At 41.5% G+C, this 23,690-nt stretch overlaps 1 long non-coding RNA gene across 2 annotated transcripts; it reads left to right on the top strand.

Annotated features, from left to right (window-relative positions):
• The first annotated feature begins 1,506 nt into the window (after positions 1-1,506).
• LOC309611298 lies at positions 1,507-15,027 on the top strand. Of its 2 annotated transcripts, none has more exons than XR_014234433.1 (3): positions 1,507-12,188; positions 12,241-14,076; positions 14,381-15,027. It is a non-coding gene; the product is annotated as an uncharacterized lncRNA (long non-coding RNA). The 2 variants fall into 2 exon arrangements; XR_014234434.1 differs by having other exon boundaries at positions 1,507-12,190; positions 12,245-14,076.
• Positions 15,028-23,690: the final 8,663 nt, after the last annotated feature.

Genomic DNA, 23,690 nt, shown 5'->3' with positions numbered 1-23,690 from the left:
ACTGTGACAGGAAGAGAGGGTTTGGGAGAAATGTGTGCGGTACCATGAGAGGAGAAGGTGGGCATGGTGCCTAATGGTTCCATTGGCACGCTGCTGTCGGGGGCCTCTGAGAACCAACCTTCCCACTGTGTTTGTGATGAGAGATATTAATCTCAACCAATTTCTTATTCCTTTATTTGAGTACAGGCTAACTGAGTTACACATTTTCTTACCATAACAACTGTATTAACAGCAACCACGGTTTTGAAGTCATGGTAGCACACACATATCTGCCCATACAGATATACAAACAACGCACACAACACCAAACATAGCCTTGAGTTCAGATTAACTCACTGATGAGCATGGAAGATGTGGGCCAAGAGACTTTTCAAGTATCTTATACTTTACAAAACTCTGACTTACTGGCCAACATCAGAAAAGTAAGCATGGTTTTATGGACTGACAGAAAGGAACATTCGTTGTTTTAACCCTCTTTTCCTCTGAGGACTAACTCCTATAATGGAGCGTCCCAGATGTTCTGCTTCTTACTGCCTCTTTGGATGTGAAGATTGCACAGCAGGAGGCAACATCTGGGAGAGAAAGGAGGGATTGTGAGACTTAGAGTATTGGCGTGTGCCTGGTTGTGATTCTTGGGTAGATTATTACTCTTTTGGAGATTATTATTTATAATTTCTGGGTGCATAGCAGAGAAGTACGTCAGTATTTCTTCTCAAGTTTTGAGTTTTTGAATTTTCAATTGTATAAAGAAAAGAGGTTTTCTTTCTTGCATTCTTGCAGTTTTAGAATTCCAGCTGTAAACTGACCTTCCTCCTTACCCTAAACCATATTGTTTTGCAACTTCTTATTTGATAAAACTGCCTTGGTCCTTCAATAACGGGCTTCGTTGTTATCATGGTGAGAAGAAGTAGAAAGTCTCATGAGCGTCATTCCTTGGACGGTGCTTGGTTCGGGGGGGGTTTGAACTTCAGTCCTAATGCTTATGATTGTTTCATTACATTTTGCCATCATAAAGGAGAGAGATCTCCACCGATTCCCCCCACCCCCCCGCCTCATCCTCACACCTCTATGTTCTTGCTTCCAAGTTTAATCTTCCACGGCAACTTGAATGTAACAGCACTGGAGTGGATGACACACATAGTAATCATTTTGCACTGTAGCCTCAGTTCATGACGTTTTGCAAAGCAGGTATCCAAAGGCACACACTGAAATCATTTTGCCAGAGTACTCTTGCCTTTTAATAGCTTCCTAACAGGGTATCCAAAGAAACACTCTGGAAACATTTTGCCCTCCTAATTTCATGTTGTAATGACATCAAAATGTCATAAAGCAATTACCATCCCAAGCACAAAGTGATCTTTAGAAGTTACTTTCTCCATAGGCTCATTAACTTCTTTCTAGCTTTAATATCTTGATTGTTTAAAGAAATGTTCAATGCTAATTGAGAGACTTCATTTAAAACTGAATACCATTTATTTAGCACAACCTCTCATTCTGCTTCTGTCTCTCTCTCTCTCTCAACCAAATTACACTAGGCTGACAGAACCCTAGATTTATAGATACACACACACCTTTTGACCTCTCCAGTTAAAATTCAAAGTGGAATTGATCTGTTACAACGCAAAAATCAGCATAGGGCATGGATTGCTTTGGGCACAAAGGGAACAGTAGATACTGAAGATGTCCTTGGTAGCAAGCACATCCCAAAGCTTCTGCAGTGCCCCCCAAATACCAGGCTGGGTCCCTATTATGAGACCTCAAAGAAATGTGAAATGCTTAACTAGAGAAATTCTGCATGTCAACACAGCTATCGGACTTCATCTCCCCCTGTTTCTAATGATTGAGATCTGCCAGGTGTATTTCTTCAAACAAAAACCCTAAATCAAGGGAACTGACAATGACAAATTAGATTCAGCCTCATTCTGTGATACAGGCTGTGATTTGCAGCTGTCCCTTCCTGAAACATCTGTAAGAGGAGTTTGAGCTTATGTTTTCCTGTGGGCTTGTATGAAATAAATAAGGAATGGGGAGTAATCTCATCAACTTTTTCTAGGCAGAAGCCTAAGAGCCAATTTGCTTGTCGCACATGTGCCAGGTAATATTCATATCTTAACCTTTAGCTCTCTGAGCACATTCTTATCTGGATAATGGAAGGGTTGGAAATGAGCTCAACTAATTTGCACAAAACAGTGCCCGGAGTCATGGTCTCTCTACTCAAATCAAGAGATAAGATGGCCTCTGACTTTCTCTATAGGGCTGTCTGTCCAAGACTAAATAACAAAGGAATGTTCTTGCCAAATATTTTTTTCTGTTTTGAGATCCCTCCAAAGTGACCTATAGAGCTCTTAGCAACTGGTTTGATCATTTGCTGATGGTGGAGAGACAGAATGATTGGTTCAGATGTGTGAAAATAAAGCTAAAACGGGGAGGGGCTATTTGGTTAATAATAAATAGCAAGAAAGATATATGAATAAAAATAAGCATCTTAATGATTTACCATTGCTGTGAAACCAATAGGCCGGTGATCCAATCCGATATCCGCAAATTCATGTAATCCTCAGGGTAAAACAATTTAATGGGCTGTCTCTTTTATAGTTACAAAAGGCCTTTCATGTGATCAATTATACATAAGAGTACAATAAATGTAACTTTCTTCATACTAATCACATCTAACTTAAATTCTCTTGTTGGTCTTTGGAGTGTACGTAGCATTCCCAATAAAGTTTTTAGTTCCAACTCTTACCAAAAGTTAATCTGCCCAGAACTTCCAAATAAATCTTTGGTACAAGGGATTTTTATCCACACTAAATAAAATGGCTCAAACAATACAGTTTGTTAGGAAACTGCCACCTCCTCCTGTTCTGGCCCCTTCTACAACACGACAATCCTGCTGCTTCAGTCGGCCAGTGGGCAGTGGGGGGTTGGTTTGATTGTTTTTATTCTGTTTGGTTTTGTTTGTATTTTGTCGGAAAGGCAGCCTAGCACCGTGTTAACACTGTCACCCGAGGATAACAAAACTTGTCTAAGAGATGGAGATTGCCAGTCCTCACTCTGGTGACAGGTCCCAGGAGGCCCCCGGACCCTCCCAGATTCCTATAAAGCCCGAATTCCCATCTGTTTTATGATATGTTTAATTGATTTGCTCCTCTATGAAACCGGAAAGTAAAATGAAACCCCTCATCATCTGCCACTTAAGTTAGAGGTAAAGGCCACAGACTCTAGAAGTTTGTGAAAAATAAGAAATGACTAAATTCCCTGAATTGCCTTAGCCAACCAATTGATGCTTGACTATGAGTTAGATGATTTAATAAATATTTTTTTTAGACACTACTAAGTACCAAAAACTGTTCTAAGTGATGTAAATATAGTTGTGAGTAAGAATTAACTCTGTATTGCTTCAAAGAGTAGAATGAACTTCAAGGCGTTTCCCTGTACCTACACACAACGTATATACAATTTGTTTTGAAGTATGAAGCATCTCAGGACATAAGAGGATAGGATTGAAAAAAAGAATAGGGAAAGGCAGTGGATATTTTTCTTCAAGCTTTCAAGCAGAAAATGAAAGATTTCTGAGAAAGGAGATTTCTTAAAGTCCCAGTTGGGAGATTAGTTAATCCCTTGAGGATTGATTTTGGGGCTGCACATCCTGAGAAAGTTACATGTATGTGAAAATTTAGGAAAATCTAGGTCTAATCACTAAAATAAAAGATGTGTGTGTGTGTGTGTGTGTGTGTGTGTAATTTGCCTGAGATTATCTAAGAAAACACATTCTAAAGACTCATTTGTTGCTGCCTTGCTCCATGATTTTGGCCTCTCAAGTGTGGTTTGCTAAAGAAATAAGACTGCCAGCAAAGTACAGCAAATTGAAAAAATGAACTGGAACATCATAATCTGCTTCAGCTATAGCAAAGAAAAAGACATCTGGTAGACCACTTGGAAGCCAGCCAATGATGAAGACTTCAATTAAAATAAAGAACATGTCCTCAGGAGAGCATCTCTGAGCTCAAGAAGTTATAAGTCCAGTGTGCTACTTGAAAGCCAACTACTAGAGAAAAGTCATTTTCAAATAAAGCAAGACAGAGCAAGCAAGCCTTGAATTCTTTCAAGGAACCTCTTCCTACATGTACTGTCCTAACTGATGACTTAATAGGAGCTTGAGGTACCACCACTCAATGCTGGATATAGGCTATCACACAGGAAATGAAGCTATAGGTCTGCTCATAATGTTTCTGGGGAAAATCAAATATTAGCACAAACTATAGAGGGTGCCATGGTGCAGCTGAGCATGTGCTGGACCAGGAGTTGATGGACCTGGTTTCCAGTTCCAACTCTGCCACTTTTGACCCTTGAACCTCAGGCAAGAGACTTCATCCCTGTGGGTCTGTTTTCCCAGCTGAAAAATAAGGATAATAAAACCTACCTTATAGAACTAAGGGAAGGAGTGCATGATATATTCTGTGGAAAGGCACTTAATACAATGCCTGGCATATAGTATGGCTATAATATGTTAGTTAAAAAGAATAAACCAGATAGAAGAGAAAAATCATCTTTGCTACGAATCAGGTATTAATTTTCATAGTAGAGAAATGGAATCTGATGTAAACAGCATCGATGTAATAAACACCCTGACCCACAAGGTATTGTTGCATTTTCCTGAAAGAAGAATCATGCGGCTATGGAAGAGATAAAGAGTTTTGTAGAGTCCCAGAACAGACTCAAGGATTGAACATAGAAACCACTGAACACCAAGACATCGAATCTCCACTTAGGAAAATGAGTCAGTTGTCAGTGTTTGCAAAGTAATGAGGGCTCCGTAAACTGAAGTTGCACAGAAATTCTTAATAGACTACTTACTAGTATATTTACTAGTTTCTTGGTATACCAATAACTGAGTGTTTTTGTTAATTAGTATTCTTGACATCAAATTTCTAACAAGAACATTTCTATACTGTAATTATTCCCAGAAATGCTGGACGCAATGAAATCAAACACCTTGGTGATTCAAGAGAACTAGCACAGGCTATGCCCCTAACTCTTGAAGGGGTAATTTTTTTTTTAATTGAAGTATAGTTGGTTTACAATGTTGTGTTAGTTTCTGGTGTATAGCAAAGTGATTCAGTTATATTTATATATAATACATATATGTGTATATATATATATTTCATATTCTTTTCCATTATGGTTTATGATAGGATACTGAATATAGTTCCCTGTGCTATATAGTAGGACCTTGTTGTTTATCTATTTTATATACAGTAGTTTGTAACTGCTAATCCCAAACTCCTAATTTATCCCTCCTCTACCCCCTTCCCCCTTTGGTAACACCATAAGTTTGTTTTCTATGTCTGTGAGTCTGTTTCTGTTTCATAGATAAATTCATTTGTGTCATATTTTAGATTCCACATATAAGTGCTATCATATGGTATTTGTCTTACTTACTTTACTAGTATGATAATCTCTAGGTCCATCCATGTTGCTGCAAATGGTATTACTTTATTCTTTTTTATGGCTGAGTAGTATTCTATTGTGTGTGTGTGTGTGTGTGTGTATATACACATATATACACACATATACCATATCTTCTTCATCCATTCATCTGTGGATGGACATTGAGGTTGCTTCCATGTCTTGGCTACTGTAAATAGTGCTGCTATGAACATAGGGGTGCATGTATCTTTTCAAATTATAGTTTTGTTTGGGTATATGCCCAGGAGTGGGATAGCTAGATTATATGTCAACTCTGTTTTTAGTTTTTTGAGGAACCTCCATACTGTTCTCCATAGTGGCTGTGTCAATTTACATTCCCACCAACAGTGTAGGAGGGTTCCTTGAAAGGGCAATTCTTAAAGAGCCATCAATTAATACCTTAGAAAGAATTTGTTCATTGGTCCTTTCTTATTTATTAAGTCAAAGAAAACCCAACATTGCTGAGCCTTTTGTGTTACTTTATTAGAGCATTTAAACTTAATCTGTATAAATTATGAAGAGACTGGCACATGGTATATATGTATATGTATATATATATATATATATATATATATATATATGAATGAATGAAAGGATGTGCCTCAAACAGTTCAGTAGGAACAGTGCCTTGTGTGAAAGGTACATACAAGCAGTAAGAGCACCAGCAGAGCACCGGTTAGGACTGGGAAAGGAGAGGAGAAAAGGTTTAACAGAGGGTAAGTTAGAGAAACGAGACTTGCCTTATATCTCAGAATTCAGCTGGGAGGAGCTGGTCCTTACTCACCTTCCCAATTCCAGGCAATTGCTTTTTGGGATAGTGACCCCAGGAAAGCTAACATTCACTAGTAAACACTATCTTTCTATTTGGAAACTGATGGATGAACTCTGAAATGAACAAAAGCAAATGATGACTCCCCAGAACTAATGACTGCAGATTACAATAGAAGTCCCCCTCCATTGCTAACAGAGACAGCCAACCCCCCTGCAGATGTGAAGGAACAGTTCTCCCTCCCCACCCCTCTCTGAGACCATGGAGGAATGAGGGACTTGGGGGAGAAGGACCGGGTGTGGTTGCCAGGAGCCATTGGGCTCCCTTGGCTGTGGGGTTTCTCAGGCACTTTCCAGAGCAGCTGAGATTCCACATGCCTCGTTTTCAGGAAGCTTCTCAAAGGCGGACCCAAAGACTTCACGATTTCCACTGGAAACTCAGTCCTTTCTGCTCCCACCTGGTGTGTCAGTATTGTCATCCCCATTTGGAGCCCGTCTGGCACGAGCCTGAGTGTCCGCAGCCAGCCCTCCCCTGCTTTGTCCAGGGCTAGCCCCAGTCAGCTGGCTGTCAGGGAAGCTCATTCTTGCCTTGTCACCGAGTCCTAAGAAATCGATCAGATGCTTAAGAGGGTGTGTTACAACTCAGTGCTTTTTCGGCTCTAGTAACACCATTTCTGCAAAAGTTGTTCAACCTCAGGGTGATCTTTTCACCAACCTCAATTTCTACAGGTTGAAGCTTTCTTGCGACACATCCCAAGCAGGCTGGAAGTCAGGTGGCATCTCCCTTAGAAGTGACCCAGCTTGCTAGGGATGACAGGCCATCCCGTGCCTGAGTCCATTAGCTCTCTTAGCCGTGCTGATGGAAAACAGGGCGCTGTCTGCCTTCAGTCACACGTGGCTCTTGTTCGGAGAACACCGTGCCAGACCGCTGTGGAGAACCTTTTAGAAGAAGGAAGAAAACACTTTGCAGGAATGAGTAGTACCACAAAGCTGTGGAGCCTGGAATTACAGGGCGTTTCCTTGTAAAAACCAAGAAATACAGCCCCATCCTCCAGAGAGGGGGACAGCTGGTGACCTGCTTTATTGTCGTGCCTCTGAACCCAGAGAGTCACCATTAACTTCAGAGGCTCTTCCTGCCCGGTCGGTTGCACGTGTTGTTCATCTCTGAGCAGCTTCGTAGTTAATGCAGGGAGTTCACTGTGTGTATCGGGTGGGGAAGCAATATTAGGCTGAGGGGCTAGTTCTTTCTTCTTCTTTCCCTCCAATGTTCCTCCTGTTGCTGATGTGCTTGATATCACCTGCTGCTCTAGCCAGCATTACTTCCTACAAATCCTACGAATAGGAAAGAGGAGGCATCCAAGAGAAAACCATTCAGGTCTAATCTAATGCTCTGTGAGGGCAGGACTCTGGTCTAACCTGTTCTTCACGGTGTGTTCAGAGCCTAGGACAGTGCTGAGGTCAGAGTAGGAGCTGAATGCAAATTTATAATAAACTAGGGACTCTCAAAACTCATGACCTGAATGGAAGAACTACCAAAAGGTACTAACACCACATCCCCTCCTTTTATAGACCAATGCCCTGTCTTCAGATGTGAATCACCCTCTGTAACAGTTAAGCTTCACTTTAGTTTACCAGCTAAAGAAGGTTAAAATTACAGCAAAATGATACTATGATTTATAATAAGAAATATAAATTTAGTCTTCGTCCCCCTTCCTGGCACAGAGCTCCTAAAACCCTTGGATTTTCCTAAGTGATGAGAACATAAAGATATCTTTTGTTATGTTAATGAGGAGACTTTTGGGCACCTGGGTAACCTGAGGATGGGGGCTGGTCATCAGAGGACCCAACCATGTGATTAGAGGGTTGGAGCTTTTCAACCCTGACCTTCTAGGAGGAGAGAAGGGCTGGAGATTAAGTTCAGTCACCACTGGCCAATGATTTAATCAATGGTGCCAGTGTAATCAAGCCTCTGTAAAACCCCCAAAAGGACAGAGCTTCTGGGTTGATGAAGGCGTGGAGACTTGGGGAGAGTGGCCCACTCAGAGATCATGGTGGAAACCTGGATTTGCGATTGGTGTCTGAAGTGGGGGGGGGGAGGGGCAGTCTTATGAGACTGGGGCTTTATCTGTGGGATCTGATGCTATCTCCAGGTAGATAGGGTCAGAGTTGAGTTGAATTGTAGGACACCCAGCTGGTGTCTGAGAGTTGCCTGGTGGTGTGGGAGAAAAAAAAAACATATTGGAGTTGGTGTTATAATCAGAATACTTCATATTTTACTGGAAAAAAATGCTGCACTATCTCTCTAATATTTGTTATCAGCACACCCCAAAAAAGCCTTTGGAAGTTAGCCATCTTCTAACTAGGAGGTCTCTCCTTTCTTTCTCTGATTATCACAAAAAATCCTTCCCTGAGTATCACAAGCCCCGCTTTCTTCACTGAGAATAAGAGAATTCCCCATTTCTATTGACCAGAAAGCAATTCTTAGAAAGAGTCTTGGTGTATATAAGAAAGTCTGAAATTGGTGAGTGAAAGAACATATTAAGGTTGTCCAGTGTCTTAGGTCGGGTTCCCCAGAAGTAGACCCAGAGGTGAAGATTTGAATAAAATTAATAAATTAAGGAATTGCTCCCAGGGGACCTGTAAGGAAATGGGGGAACAGGTTAGGGAAGGTGAGGAAACTGAGCAATGTGTGTGTGGTCTCAGCTGAAAAGTCCCGCAGGGGAGGACTTTATCCTGATCTGTCCAGGGAATTCTGGAGGTTAAGTCAGGCCTCAGAATCATCCTGCTCTAATTCAGGGACTTTCGTACTTCTGTCCCCATCAGTCATTAGTTAAGGGATGCCCCAGGGAGGATGTCAATCCCCTGGCACTTCAGTCTCTTGTGGAGTGGGTGAAGCAGGCTCTAGTAACCTGTGGGTCCCCCGAGGAGAACCACAGGTGTTCTGTATGAGTGGGGACGGTAGGTGTGAGGCCCACATTATCCATGGCACCCAGCTTCCAGTTAATGAGCACAGCTCTCCTATCGTCCTGCAAACACAGCTCCGAGAAAATGACAAGGGCCTTTCAAAAAGTCTGCCTCTATAGTTTTATTTTCTGTAGCACAAGCTGTATAAATACTTTTAGGTGTACAGTAAGAGTCATTTAAGTAAAATGTTTTGACAGGTCCCAGCTCAAAATGCCCCCCCTCCCCACTCTTTGCCTAACCCATTGCCTGAAATCCCACTATTAGATATTTCTCTGGCCGAGGGCATCTCCTATTAAAATATTTTGTCTGGAAGGAGCAATCCACTAACTTTTCACAGCCATTGCCCTTGTCTCATGAGGTGTAATTGATCAGAGCTCTAGTCAGTCCCCTTTAAAGAGAACAGGCCTTGACATGGTTGGACATGACCTTGGGATTGTATAGTGGAGAAAGCCAGGGTCAGGAAGGGTCCCAGGGCTGGGTGCTGTCTGGAAGGCAGCCACAGAAGAAGGGGGCAAGATGCAGGTACCTAACGGGGGCAGGAGAAAGGGGATGTGGAAGGGATAGGATTTGGGGAGGGAGCAAGTGGAGTATGAGATGACAGGATGCCAGAGAGGCAGCACTTTCCCAAATACACTCAGGCCAATCTGCTGGGGGAAGCTTATCCCATATTTCTGACCTTCTCATCAATTGGGGGGAACATACGATCTTCACAGAGAAAACTCTGGCAGAATAGCTCCAGCCTTCTCCCACATATCTTCAGGAATTCTCCCCTAGGCCTCCAGATTCAGTTAGTTTCCTGTATAATATACATTCTCCTCTTCCTCCTTAGTAGGAGAACCCTGATTTTTTTGGGTGTGTCAGTATGCCCAGGAAAATATTTTCACCTCCCTAGACTTACTTGCAGCCAGGGGTAGCTACTCATTTGATTTGGTTCTAGTTACTGAGATGTAAGTGGCAGTCACTGGATGGGACTTCTGGTAAAGCTTCTTAAAGGGGACAGACTCAACTGACAAGTACCTTTTTGGCTTTTGCTATTCCCCCTTTTCCTTCCTGGAACATAGAAGTGATGACTGGATGGGGAGCAGCCATCTTGTGTCCATGAAGATAAGGACACAAACTAATGAGGATGGAGCAGCAAGGTGAAAGGCACTGGGATCCCTTAAGGGTTCATGGCCCTTCAGCTCTAACTCTGGATTGTCTACCTCTGGACAGTTTGTCAAGTGAGAACAAGACCATCTATTTGGTTAAACGATTTTTCTGGAGTTCCTGTTACATATGTAACCTAACTGCCAGAAGCCGAGGATGAAATAAGGAACTAGGTATTTACCTTTCAGTTCCTTCTGGGTTCCCTCTCTCTTTTGAAGAGGGATGTCCTCAGGATACACACATTCCTTTTGTTTGTTTCTCTTTTTCCTGTGCTAACTATGCAGGTGCTGTCCCTGTTGGTGGTAAGCGGGTGTATGTAGCCTGTAGCTTGAGTGGGTAAGTTCAGTTCAGAGGGGAAAATAGGAGGAAGCCCACTTGTTGCCAAAACAGCCTTTTCAGAGACAAAGCTGATATGTTGTTCCATCTGCCTAACTTCTGTGTCTGTCTCTTAGTCAGTCTAGAATTTGGAGAAGGATCCCATTAAAAGGTGCTTTGGCCCCCTCACTCTGAAGGACTGTTTTGCTGACTGTCAAATTTGGTGAAATAGTTTCGTGAACCTGTTTCTCAGTGGTCCAGATCCCATGTAGCCAGGGAGAGAGGAATAGACAGTGAATACGAGTCTTAGGGCAAGGAACCCCTCCAGCCCCACTCCCCGAAACACACAAAGTCTCAAAGCACACAGAAGGCTCTCACACAAGTATTCTCTCATCTGACAGCTTAAGAGATTTGTCTCCCTGAAAGATACGTGCTTTACAAACCTGTGTATGGAATCTGGTCCACTTACTGATGGGTGTCTGAGTACCCCCTCATTCAGTTCTGTCCCCTTCACTAGATATAAGTTCCAGGAAGGCAGCTCTTGGTCTGTCTGTTTGCCACTGTGCGCCCAGAGGCTGGAACGGAGCCTGATTCAGAGTAAGTGCTCAACAGATTTTTTTTTTTATATTTGTTAAATTAATGAATGAATGAAGTCACCTCAAAATAAGCTAAATTATTTAGCTCATCTCTATCTAAGTGGAAACTCATTTCAGATGATTTTCTCTACTTTGCAGTCAACTCAGCGCTATTCTTTAATGATTCAGTCTCTTCAAAGTACCTTCTAATGGGTTTGGTTATTTTATTTATTCTGTTTTGTTCAATCACAGATATATTCCCATTCGATTGGACCTAAATGGTTGGCAAAGACCCATCCTTGGCTAAGGCCCATCTAACCATAACAAGACAGGCTGAATTTGGACACATTTCCACAGAAGCAAAAATATTTCCCACATATATTCAATTATTCATTTATGGGTGGACTGTTCTTCTTCAATATTATCTGTATGTTTTAGTTTCCTCCTTTCTCCAGCTTTCCGGCATTTGAGCCTTTCTTCCAATAAATGGTTGTAAGGCTGAAGGATCACAAACCAGTTCATCTTGCTAGGCAAACGGAGCTCCATTATCCTCAGCTCCTGATACATTGAACTCTGAATTCCACTTTCTCCTGCTTCCAGGCTTGTTCCATGCTGTTCTCTCTAATGGAAACGCTGTCCTCTTGCTTATCTACATGTGCAAATCCTCTCCTCCCTGACCCCAGTCCAAGGGCTGTTTTCTTTGTGAAAACTTTCTGTAGACAGAGTTAGCTGCTGTCTCTCTCACTGCTACCAAAGGTACCAAGTTTGAATGTCTCTTAGCTCTGATCACATTTTGATGGAAGTTCATCCTTGTGACTAAACACATAGACTCTGATCCAGACTCCCTGGGTTCAAATCCTGGCTCTCCTACTTAATGGCTGTGTGACCCAAAACAAATTATTTTATTTCTCTCTGCTTCAGTTTCTCATCTGATTTATATGTGTGTGTGTGTGTGTGTGTGTGTGTGTGTGTGTGTGTGTGTGTGTGTGTATAGATAGATAGATAGATAGATAGATAGATAGATAGATAGATAGATATACATACATATATATATGGATAGTAGTAGGACCTACCTCATAAAGTTGTTAGCATTCAATGATTTAATACATGAAAAAAAAACCCTTAGAATAATGTCCAGCATGTAATCAGTGCTTGATAATTATTAGCTCTTCTAAAAATTATTATCCTTTTACATGTGTTTGCCTCACCAATTAGACGGTCATCTCCCACAGTGCTTGATCTATAAATCTGGCATCTTCCTACTTCCAAATCCTAGAGCAGTATCTGAAACACAGTAGAAGTTCTATAAATGCTGATCAATGGATGAAAGATAGCCATTGACTATGACGATAAAAGTGAGGTGTGGGCATTGTCTGTGTGAGTTGGATCTCTTGGAAACTCTGTAAGGGCTGTCTTCTATAACTGCATGGGTGGCTCCAGGCCAGTCCATCTGGGAAAGGCCCAGAATTCTGAAATTGGATTAGAGTCACATCCAGGGACCATGCTTCCGGGCCCACTCAGACTCGCACCCTCACTCATGGGTAATGTTGAGCTCCAGCCACTCCAAGGTAGCAGGAAGGATGACTTCATCATGAGGCCCACTGGGGTTGACAGTAATGCTCAGTGCACTCACTAAGGCAGCTGAAGTATACACAGAATCCAGGCTGGTGTTCAGAGGGGCTGGGGTGAGGCCTCTGCCTATGCCAGGGCTATAGCCTTGTGAGTAAGTGGGGGGGTTGACTGCTAGGAAACTACATTTCGTAGGTTATTCCCATCCTCCCTGTGGCAGACTCCACTCTTCCTTCTTTATTGCCTGCAGTATACTCTATGTTACAGTACTGAACCTGGGATTGCCATTATCAAAATAGACATCTGTGTCAATATAAAAAAAAAAAAATGTTGTTTTCTGCCCCTCATGTCTTACGACAGGTATAAAAAATTATAAATATTTGCACCTTTGTTCCACCCCAATATAGAAACTTGGGGGTTCAGCCTGAGAGAGGGGTCAGCATGGGGTCTGAGGGCAGGGGAGGCCCTTGGACCGATGAGTGTGGGATGATGAGTGGGAAAGGAGACAGTTAAGACTGGGGACCCCTCTTCCACCTTCTGGGGTCCCAGCATTAGAGGCAAAAAGAACTGTAATTTCCTTTTCAGGTCAGTGATATGTTCAGCCCAAGACATGTGGGAAGAAGTGACCATGTGTGTGTTCTGACCCTTAAGAGCATTGCCTTCTTTCCCTTGTCCCAGCTGACACTTAGTCCAGCTCCATGAGCAGAAATAACTCACTGGCCCCAGAATCATGAGAGGCACCTGGACTTGGGCTGAACCCCCAAGTTTCCATATTGGGGTGGAACAAAGGTGCAAATATTTATAATTTTTTATACCTGTCGTAAGGTATGTATTAAATCATCCACATCCTGGATCAGCATGATCCAGTCGACTCCCTGATTCACACCAGGGCTGGAACTCAGACGCCAGCCTAGCTCAGCCGAGTAGCAGCCAAAACTTAGACCTTCATCAGGGCCACGCAAAATGACTGCAGATCAGTGAGCCGGAAATAAATGCTTCCTGTTGCGGCCACCGAGATATTGTGGTTGTTTTTATGTAGCGCTGTTAGACTGATACATGAGGAATTAAGAAAGAGTAGGAAAGGCTGAAACACAGGCTAATTTTACCTTCCTGATACTTTAAAAAAATATTTTAATGCAATATTTTATTTTATTTTATTTCTGTAAGACAATTTGGAGAAATTTCATTGAAGCAAGTTTTTATAATTTATCATCATGTCTAGTAGGATTTGACAATGATAAACCATATATAATACTAATTTTTCTATACATTTGTCCAAAAAAAATTTTTTTTTTTATAAATTTATTTATTTATTTTTGGCTGTGTTGGGTCTTCGTTTCTGTGCAAGGGCTTTCTCTAGTTGTGGCGAGCGGGGGCCACTCTTCATCGCGGTGCGCGGGCCTCTCATTGTCGCGGCCTCTCTTGTTGCGGAGCACAGGCTCCAGACGCACAGGCTCAGTAGTTGTGGCTCACGGGCCCAGTTGCTCTGTGGCATGTGGGATCTTCCCAGACCAGGGCTCGAACCCGCGTCCCCTGCATCGGCAGGCAGATTCTCAACCACTGCGCCACCAGGGAAGCCCTAAAAATTTTTTTAATTGAAGTATAGTTGATTTGCAATGCTGTGTTAGTTCCTGCTGTACAGCAAAGTGATTCAGTTTTATTTATATATATATATATATATATATATATATATATATATTCTTTTACATTATAGGTTATTACAAAATATTGAATATAGTTCCCTGTGCTATATAGTAGGACCTTGTTGTTTATCTATTTTGTATCTGCTAATCCCAAACTCCTAATTTATCCTTCCCCCATCCCCTTCTCCCTTGGTAACCATAAATTTGTTTTCGATGTCTGTGAGTCTGTTTCTGTTTTGTCAATAAGTTCATTTGTATCACATTTTAGATTCCACATATAAGTGATATCATATGATATTTGTCTTTCTATGTCTGACTTACTTCACTTAGTATGATAATCTCTAGGTCCATCCATGTGGCTGCAAATGGTATTATTTCATTCTTCTTTATGGCTGAGTAGTATTCCATTGTATATATGTACCACATTTTCTTTCTTTCTTTTTTTTTTTTTTTACATCTTTATTGGAGTATAATTGCTTTACAATGTTGTGTTACTTTCTGCTGTATAACAAAGTGAATCAGCTATACGTATACATATATCCCCATATCCCCTCCCTCTTGAATCTCCCTCCCGCCCTCCCTATCCCACCCCTCTAGGTGGTCACAAAGCACCGAGCTGATCTCCCTGTGCTATGCAACTGCTTCCCACTAGCTATCTATTTTACATTTAGTAATGTATATATGTCAATGCTACTCTCTCACTTTGTCCCAGCTTACCCTCCCCTCTCCTGCCATGTCCTCAAGTCCATTCTCTACATCTGCGTCTTTATTCCTGTCTTGTCCCTAGGTTCATCAGAACCATTTTTTTTTTTTAGATTCCATATATATGTGTTAGCATACAGTATTTGTTTTTCTCTTTCTGACTTACTTCACTCTGTATGATAGACTCTAGGTCCATCCACCTCACTGCAAATAACTCAATTTCGTTTCTTTTCATGGCTGAGTAATATTCCATTGTATATGTGGGCTACATCTTCTTTATCCATTGTACCACATTTTCTTCATCCATTCATCTGTGGATGGACATTTAGGTGCTTCCATGTCTGGGCTATTGTGAATAGTGCTGCTGTGAACATTGAGGGGCATGTATCTTTTCGAATTAGAGTTTTCTCCCATTTCTTTCTTTTTTGATTTAATTTTTAAATTGTTTTATACAATTTCTAAAAGTTACATTGCATTTATAGTTATTACAAAACATTGGCTATATTCCCCGTGTTGTACAATACATCCTTGTAGGCTGTCTTATGCCCAATACCTTCCTTATACTTTTGTCTGGGCTGCCCCAAGCTAGGCCAGAAAGTCCTATGGCCCATGGCTTCTAGAACAGGGGCAACTGCAGCCTGCCTCTGTTTCTGTTTGTGACACATACAAGACTTAGAGAAAACTTGTGGAATTCCTCATGCATGTTTTCCCACAGAGTGGAGGGGGAAAGTTGGGAGAATCCCTTCTAATAATAAGTGGCATTTGAGATGTCTCAACCAAGTAGGATCCGTGCAAGTTGGAAGTGACACCTTTTGGTTAGAATCCTGAAGGGGGATTGATCGCATCAAGCATTCTAGTTAAGCCCCAGTTCTTCTCCAGAGCCCATGAGATGGAGTGGAAGGTATAAATCTGAAGAACTGGAATCAATAGGGTTTGGTTGCAATCCTGCCTCTATTAGGGCATGACCACCACCAAATTATTTAACTTTATCCAGACTCAATTTCCTTGCCAACAAATTAGGAGTAGCAATATCAACTTTGCACAGTAATTTTGAGGAGTAAATGAGTTAGTGTAGGCAGATTCCCTGGCTCACAGTATATGGTCAATAATAAGTAGTAGTGATTTATATTCTTTTTCACCAGATTTCTCATTTCCCCTTTCCTACATTCAAGGACTACAATCGATCTGATGACAGAGAAATATGTACATGTTATAACTCAATGATTTCTGTTTAAGGTTTAGAAGTAGTCATGGTAGGACACATCCAGTTTTCCCAGCAGTGGACTAACCCTGCTCCATTTCAGATGGGTTTAACTGGAAAGTGACTGATACTCCTTCTCTCCTGGTTGTGAGTAGTGTGGTGGGAGTGGAGGGCCTTGGGCAAGCTGACAGTAGAGTCCTAAGCTTCCCAAGCACACAGAGGGTTTTGCCAAAGCCATGTACACTATTATTAAGATTAACCGTTTTCAGATGGAGTCAGACTTTTCAACTAACTCAAGTCAGACTGACTGGTAATGATGTTCATGAGATGCCATTTCCTGCCTAACAGTAAGATGTGGAATTTGTTAAATTAAGCCATGCGATGGGTCTGAAATGTATTAACTTAATCCATAATGAATGTCATTCCATCCCTTTTAACATGCTTCCCCAATTAAGCTATTTAGGCCTCAGATATCTAAAGAAATTGAGCTGTCCTACTTGTTGCCAATTGGTTAATTCCTTGATGATGGATAAAAGCTACTAACTGCTTTTGTTTTTAAATCTATGTTTTCTTCAGTAATAGCAATCTTTTAATCAGCTGTTACAAAGAAAACGCTTAATGCTCTGTAAGCAAATGCTCAAGAAAGTCAAATGATTAGGAAGGTGAATGCAAGGAGGCTCTGTTCAGCCTGCCTGAGCACCTCCAACAGGACCCAGTGTGGCCACACGGAGGACCCAGCGGTCATTTTTATTTTTTAGCCCCGTGGTGGACACAAGGTGGATGTTCATAGATGTTTAGTGTTTATCAGGCTGAACTCAACTGAATTCCGAGGACTCTTAAGGTTTCTGACAAAATTCTCTCCACAAGATAAGCATTTCCAAATTTCAGGAAATTTGGCTTGACAACCTCCGCCTGTCAACAAGGACTTAGCCACCTTAGATTACCCCTGATTTAGCCACCGAGCTGGATATACCACATAACACGTCCACAGTTTCCTGGACAGTCAGTATACGGTTTGCTCACAAGTGCCCAGTGCCATCTTGCGTGGTGCAGCCTGTTAACAGATAATCAAGTGCAATATTTCAGTTTGTAAACCTCACTTTAAATGATAGAACATACCGATTTGAAGGAAGCTTTTAGAGAAAAAGCAATCCAGGGTAAAATCAATCTCTGATAAGAAACTAATATTTTTTGTTGTTGTTGTTATCTTTGAGGCCCACTTGATATTTCAAGACATGATCTATCACCAAAGTGTTTTATTATAGAAGAAGGAGCTTGGTGGGGAACTGTAGCTGTTTAGATCAGGGGTTGACAACTATAGCCTGTGGGCCAAATCTGGCCTGCCATCTGTCTTTGTAAATAAAGCTTTATTATAACACAATCATGCCTATTCATTTATGCATTGCCTACGGTTGCTTCTGAGTTAGAATGGCAGAGTTAAATAGTTATGACAGAGACCACGTATTTCACAAAGCCTAAATTATTTGCTATCTGACCCTTGACAGAAAAGGTTTGTTAACCTCTGGTTTAGATTTTTCAAATGTATTCACTCTCATTCTGTCTTATCTCTAGTAAGACTACTTTTGCCCACCCCATGATGCTGGCTTGCCATATCATGGTGGACAGAGGCTGTGTCTATGCCCCTTGATTTAGGGTCTGCAGTAGAACGAACTCAAGGTTTCTGCCCACTGGCTAGTCAATTAAACATGAATCTAGGCATACCTGTGGAGGGACTTTGCAGATGGAATTAAAGATATAGATCTTAAATGAAGGAGAAGATCCTAGGTTATCCAGTGAGCTCAATTTTACCACAATAGCCCTTAAAAATAGAGAAATTTGTCTGAGTGGAGTTCATCAGAGAAATGCAGCCCAAGGGGAAGCTGTAGAGACTCAAAGCATGAGAAGGAATGTGGGCAGCCTCTAGGAGGAAAGGCGGGTCCCTGCCTCACAGCCAGAAGAAAAACAGGGGCCTCAGTCCTGCAAACACAAGGAACTGAATTTTAGCAACAGTCGGAATGAACTTGGAAGCAGATTCTTCCCCAGAGCCTCTCGTAAGGAGCACAGTCCTGTTGATAGCTTAATTTTAGCCCCACAAGACCTGTGTCACACTTCTGACCTATAGAACTGTGAGATAATAAACTTGGGTTATTTTAGGCCACTGAGTTTGTGGTAATTTGCTGGGGCATCAATAGAAAGCTATTATAGGGTCTAACATCTGACCTGCTTTGGCCAAAGTGATGTTAAAAGGCAGGATTAAAGTAGAGGATGCAACTGTGCCAGGGCTTCCATCATCACCGTAAGAAATGTGGTTGAGATTTTTCCATAACCTGGCTAGCCTGACAGTCTAAAGAGGATAAGAGAACAGACCTGAACCCAACCTCCAACTTGGAGTTGAGCCCGACTGAGCCCAGTCTGGATCAGCCAACCCCCAGGCAATGCACAGATGCATAAACAGCATCGTATGATTGTTTCAAAAGCCATTGAATTTTGAGATGGCTTGTTATGGAACATCAGGGTGGATAAATGATGAATACAGAAATTGGTACTGGAAATGGGTTACTCTCATTTAAAAAAATCTAAAATATGTGGCAGTGGTTTGGGAAACAGACAGTGATTGATACACAAACTACTATGGGCAGCTAGAGTAAAATAGCAAAAAACAAGCAAACAAACAACCCAACCTCACAGAGGAGACTGAAAAACTGAGAACCCATGTTACACAGTGGCAGACATTGATGAACTGTTGCCTGCAATCATCTGGAAGATAGATGGTGAGCCTAATGAATGTGTGGATTTGAGGGAGGAGATCTATGGCAAGATGTTGAAAGCTTGAGCTGTTGCTACAATTCCATTTGATGAGCTGTGAGAAAGAGAAGAACTCAGAAAAGATATGGCTATTTTTTACCAACAACATATTGAGGGAATATAGAAAGTCCAGAAATCTTAATGTTGGAAATAGAATGGAATCTCACAAAATTGAAGATGTGGCCAGTATGATAAAGACTCTGTGAAAACATCAAATTTGTGGTGCTGACAGAAAGCTATGTCCTTAATATGAAAACCAAATCAGAGGAATGGCTACAACACTCTTTTATTTGACTAACGAAAGAAATAATATAGCACTTAGTAAATCTTTGCAGCTGAACGGGAAGTCTTGCGGAAAGATCAGGGCACAGTCCCACAGAAGTCTGATGAGGCGGGAGTACTCATAACTGAGTCTATATATATAGAGAGGCATGTGTTGGAAATAATTGTGGGTGTGTTTTTGGCACATGGAGTTGATGTGAATCAAATATATAGAAAACCCACGCAGCTTTTGAGAGATCTATATTGTCAAAAGCACTGCTGGACATTTAACAATTGATTGTTCAACTTATAAACTGTCTTCTGAGCCCCCAAGATTCTAGAGACAGGAAGCAGTTTGGGAAAGCTGTTCAGCTCTTGAGAAAAGTATGTTCTCTGTTGGCTTCATCAGAAGTGGCCAATGAGCATGTTGGAAAAGAAAAGACCTACCAGGGGGTGGAGTCAAGAGTGATGGCAAACAACAGACACAAGAGAGACCCATAGGGGGCAGAACTGGGGCCAGATGAAGGAACATTACTTACCTCCAGGGAAAAGACACTTGACACTATTTTCCCAGTAGAATTTCAGACTTGCTATGATTAGTGGCAACTGTGTGTCTCGCATTCTTCCCTTTTCAAAGAGGACTCCTATCCCTGTTCCACTATTGTGTGTTACATGTGGAGGGGACATAACACTTGTTTTTTATAGTTCTTTGGTTTTCAAATCAAGTGCTAAACTCAGAATTGATGTAGTCCGTGAGAACCACCTGGGTTTTGAACCTGATGCCATGATTCAGTGACAGTTTTGAGGGTCCTGGGATGAGATTCCTTCCACTAATAGCTACCTTAACTTTTGGTTTGATCTTGCAACTTGCACTGATCAATAGAATGTTATCAGAAGTGTCACAAATGGAGAGTGAACTGTCCTTACATGGTTAATCTTCTTCTCGTGTGCTTCTGCAATTGCCATAAGAGAAAGCCCTGGCTAGCCCACTGGTCCAAGGAAGACGAGAGACATATAAAGCAGACCAGGACCCAAACTGAAGCTTGAAGCCAATGCCAAGTGAGACCAGCCTAGATCAGCCCACTTCCAGCTGATCCACAGATACCTAAAGGTTGTTTTAATCCACTGGGTTTTAGGGAGGGTGTTATAGCATTACTATAGCAAAAGCTAATAGTACAGAGATTTTTCCCCATCTTCTCCCAAGAATTCCATCATTATGAATACCAATGGCAAATCCTATATTTCCCGTTCTTTTTAATATGCTTTCCAATTAGTCATGTAGCTGACAGAGCTCTACTTTGGGAGCCAGGAAACCTGGCTTTAAATACCAGCTCTGCCATATTATACTGGTTATATATGATCTTGAGCCCATAAATTAATACTCTTTGAGTCTCAGTTACCTCACCAGTGAAATAATGATAATCATCCTAACTTCATGGAGTTTTGTAAGGATGAAGAGAGAGAGCAGATTTGCAGAAACAGTGTACTGCCTGGGATAAAGCAGGGTCTGAATATGAGTTGAGCCTACATAATTGAAACGGACTACTGGAGGGCTTCCAACTTTCTTTCTAGACCAACAATATCATGTGCTGAGCGACTCCTGGTCTCCAGCACAATACCTACTCACTGATGCTTGTTTAATGATGACAGACATTTTTATTTCACTATTTGAGACAATCCTCACACTGGGAACATTCCTGGAAAGGTTAACACATTGGGACTTAAATTTGTACTCTCTTGTGAATGACTAACGTCAGAGCACATTTTAATTGATATCCATGGGAGATACACAAAGCATTTGGGTTTATGGTTGGGTTCCTAGTGCATAGAAGGTCAGCAAGTGGAAATGACAGAGAACACATCCAGTTAGTTCACAGCCAGGCAACATTTGTGTAGTGGCTGTAGTCCTGGAGAAAGACACCCAAAGAGTATCTGTACATGACAGAAAAAGCACCATAGCCACTTTCCAGAAAACAGTGTAATCTAAGCACCCATGCAGAAAGTCTAACAAAAATTGACCCAATTTATCGAAATGTATTTTTGAAATGTATTGTGTATTTCTAAGTACAGTAAAAACTTTACATACCGAAACCAGAGCTTGAGATTTCTAACTTAAAAAGTTTTTCAATCTTTTACTATAAACTTTACTGACGATAAACATGTATAATACATAAATTTGCTTTCTTATTGTAGGAAATGAGAATGAGTAGGCTTATTTTTATTTTTATTTGAGAATTCTGGGTGGTGCTTAGTCTCTGGGTCAGCATTACAAATGGGAAATCTCACAGTACAAGACCGAGGCCACAGCAGGTATCAGAAGTTGAGATAAACGTCTACTAATTAAATACCCCGAAAATGAACTTTTTGATGAAGCCCCTGAAATCACCTTATTTTGCCCCCAAAGTGTAACATAAATAGAAATAAACAATAACCAAAAAAAAACATGGTTCAGGTTATTTTAAGATAATCTGAGATTATCTTATTTTTTCTTTTAAGTTTATTTATATTTTAAGGCTCAATTGGGTTTCAGTTAATTGCAGTTTTGCTGTGTTTCCTCACAATGCCATTTTCCTTACCATAACTCTGTAGATTACCAGAGTGCACTATTTCATGCACAATTTATCGCAGAGACAGGCAGTATTTATCAGTTCCTTCATGGCAAAGAAGAATCATCTGCTTGAAGGCCATCACTCACGCTGCTGTCAGCAGAGTGGATGAGCTGCATAATAAAAGAAAAGAAAAGAGCTCCCACAAATGCTGGATCTGTGATAACTTCATTAATTTGAGAATTAGGAGACTTTTAAAAATGGGGGGGGGGGTGGACAATACCCAACCTTTTAGCAGAACATCCTAGATAAGATCCAGTCCAAGCCTTGCCTCATCCATCATTGTTTAGAATAAGCTTTCATGCACTTGACCTTAACCATCACTCTTTTTGTCAAGCCTGGGTGTCAACACAAAAGAAATTGGTTCATGGATGAGAGTCCTGAATGTGCATCTGATCACACTTCTTTCAGGCATTTACCTTCTCACAGTAAGGGATCAATTAAAACCAAATGGAGCAGATTTCTCTGGATATCTGGGTCGTCGATGTGGAATGCTATGGTTTGGGCAAAGAGGCATTTAACTGGAGAAGAGAGAAGCTTCTGGCTGGAGCACAAACGGGCCAGGCATGTATGTCATAAGCTGCGGGATGTAAACACATTCAGCACCGGACACAAAAGGACAAGGACACAAGAGACCGTCTGTCATGTCATTACCTGAATATCTGGCTGTATTATTTATAAACCAACTCGCAGCAGATGCTGTCTTTTTTAACACAAATTCTCCTTCCCGGGCATTATGTACGAGGCCTAATTGTAAATGCCTATATTGTTTCTTTCCCCTACTGATTTATTGTTCTATAGATATCTACATGGGAACGCAGTGTGGAACTGTGCTGTTTTCTCTATTAATTATTTTCACTCTTTGATTGCTAATTTCAGAAGACAAACTTCTCACTGTTGACCTCCTCAGGAGTGGATTGTTTTACAACGAGGCTGTATTAGGGAAATGAGTCCCCAGTGAAAGCAGAAGGGCATGAAAACCTTGTGTCTTATTTACATTAACCCAGACACAAGTTTCCCAGTCTCTTCCCTCTTAAATCTTTACCTACTCATAAAAGAAAACGTCATAGATCCAGGAACAGTGATTCCACCAGATTTATTGCACAATACTGGAGCTATTGTATTAAAATCAAAGTCTGCAAAAAAATCATTGCTGTTCGACAATACGGCACTATGCCTATCTCTGTACCAAGGATGCAAAACCACCAACCACCATACCGGGCATAGAGTAGGCGCTCAGAGTATATGTGCGTTCTTAAAATTTAGAATCTGATGTGGTTTCCAAAGTAAGCTTTCAAGATATAATGAGTTGAAATTTGGAAGAGAGGTTGGAATTCTCTTCCAGAGAAAACTTGGAAAGCTTTTGTTGTGCCATGGGGTTTGGTCGGTCCCCTTGACCAAATGCTGATCTGTACCTGTGATTTCCCACCCACCTGCCCTCTGGGAGAGAATTGCAATCCCTGGGGAGCTCTCAGGGAAACTGACCCTTTCCACTCCCTTACCCTCACCTCCACTCAACATGAGGATGCACTCTGTACAAGCCAGGCTGAAAGGCAGAATCCAGGGGCCGCTGCGGCCGTTGTCCTGAGCCCTGGTGGGGAGATAGGAATGCAGAAGATGGGGGAGTATCTGTTGCCTGTTTCACATGCTGCTGGTTCCTGCTTGGCCT

This window comes from Balaenoptera borealis (genome assembly GCF_965194805.1).
Source record: "Balaenoptera borealis genome assembly, chromosome: 14".
NCBI classification, from domain to species: Eukaryota; Metazoa; Chordata; class Mammalia; order Artiodactyla; family Balaenopteridae; genus Balaenoptera; species Balaenoptera borealis.
Note: the sequence above shows the minus strand (reverse complement) of the source record. Positions and strands in the feature narration are given on the sequence as shown.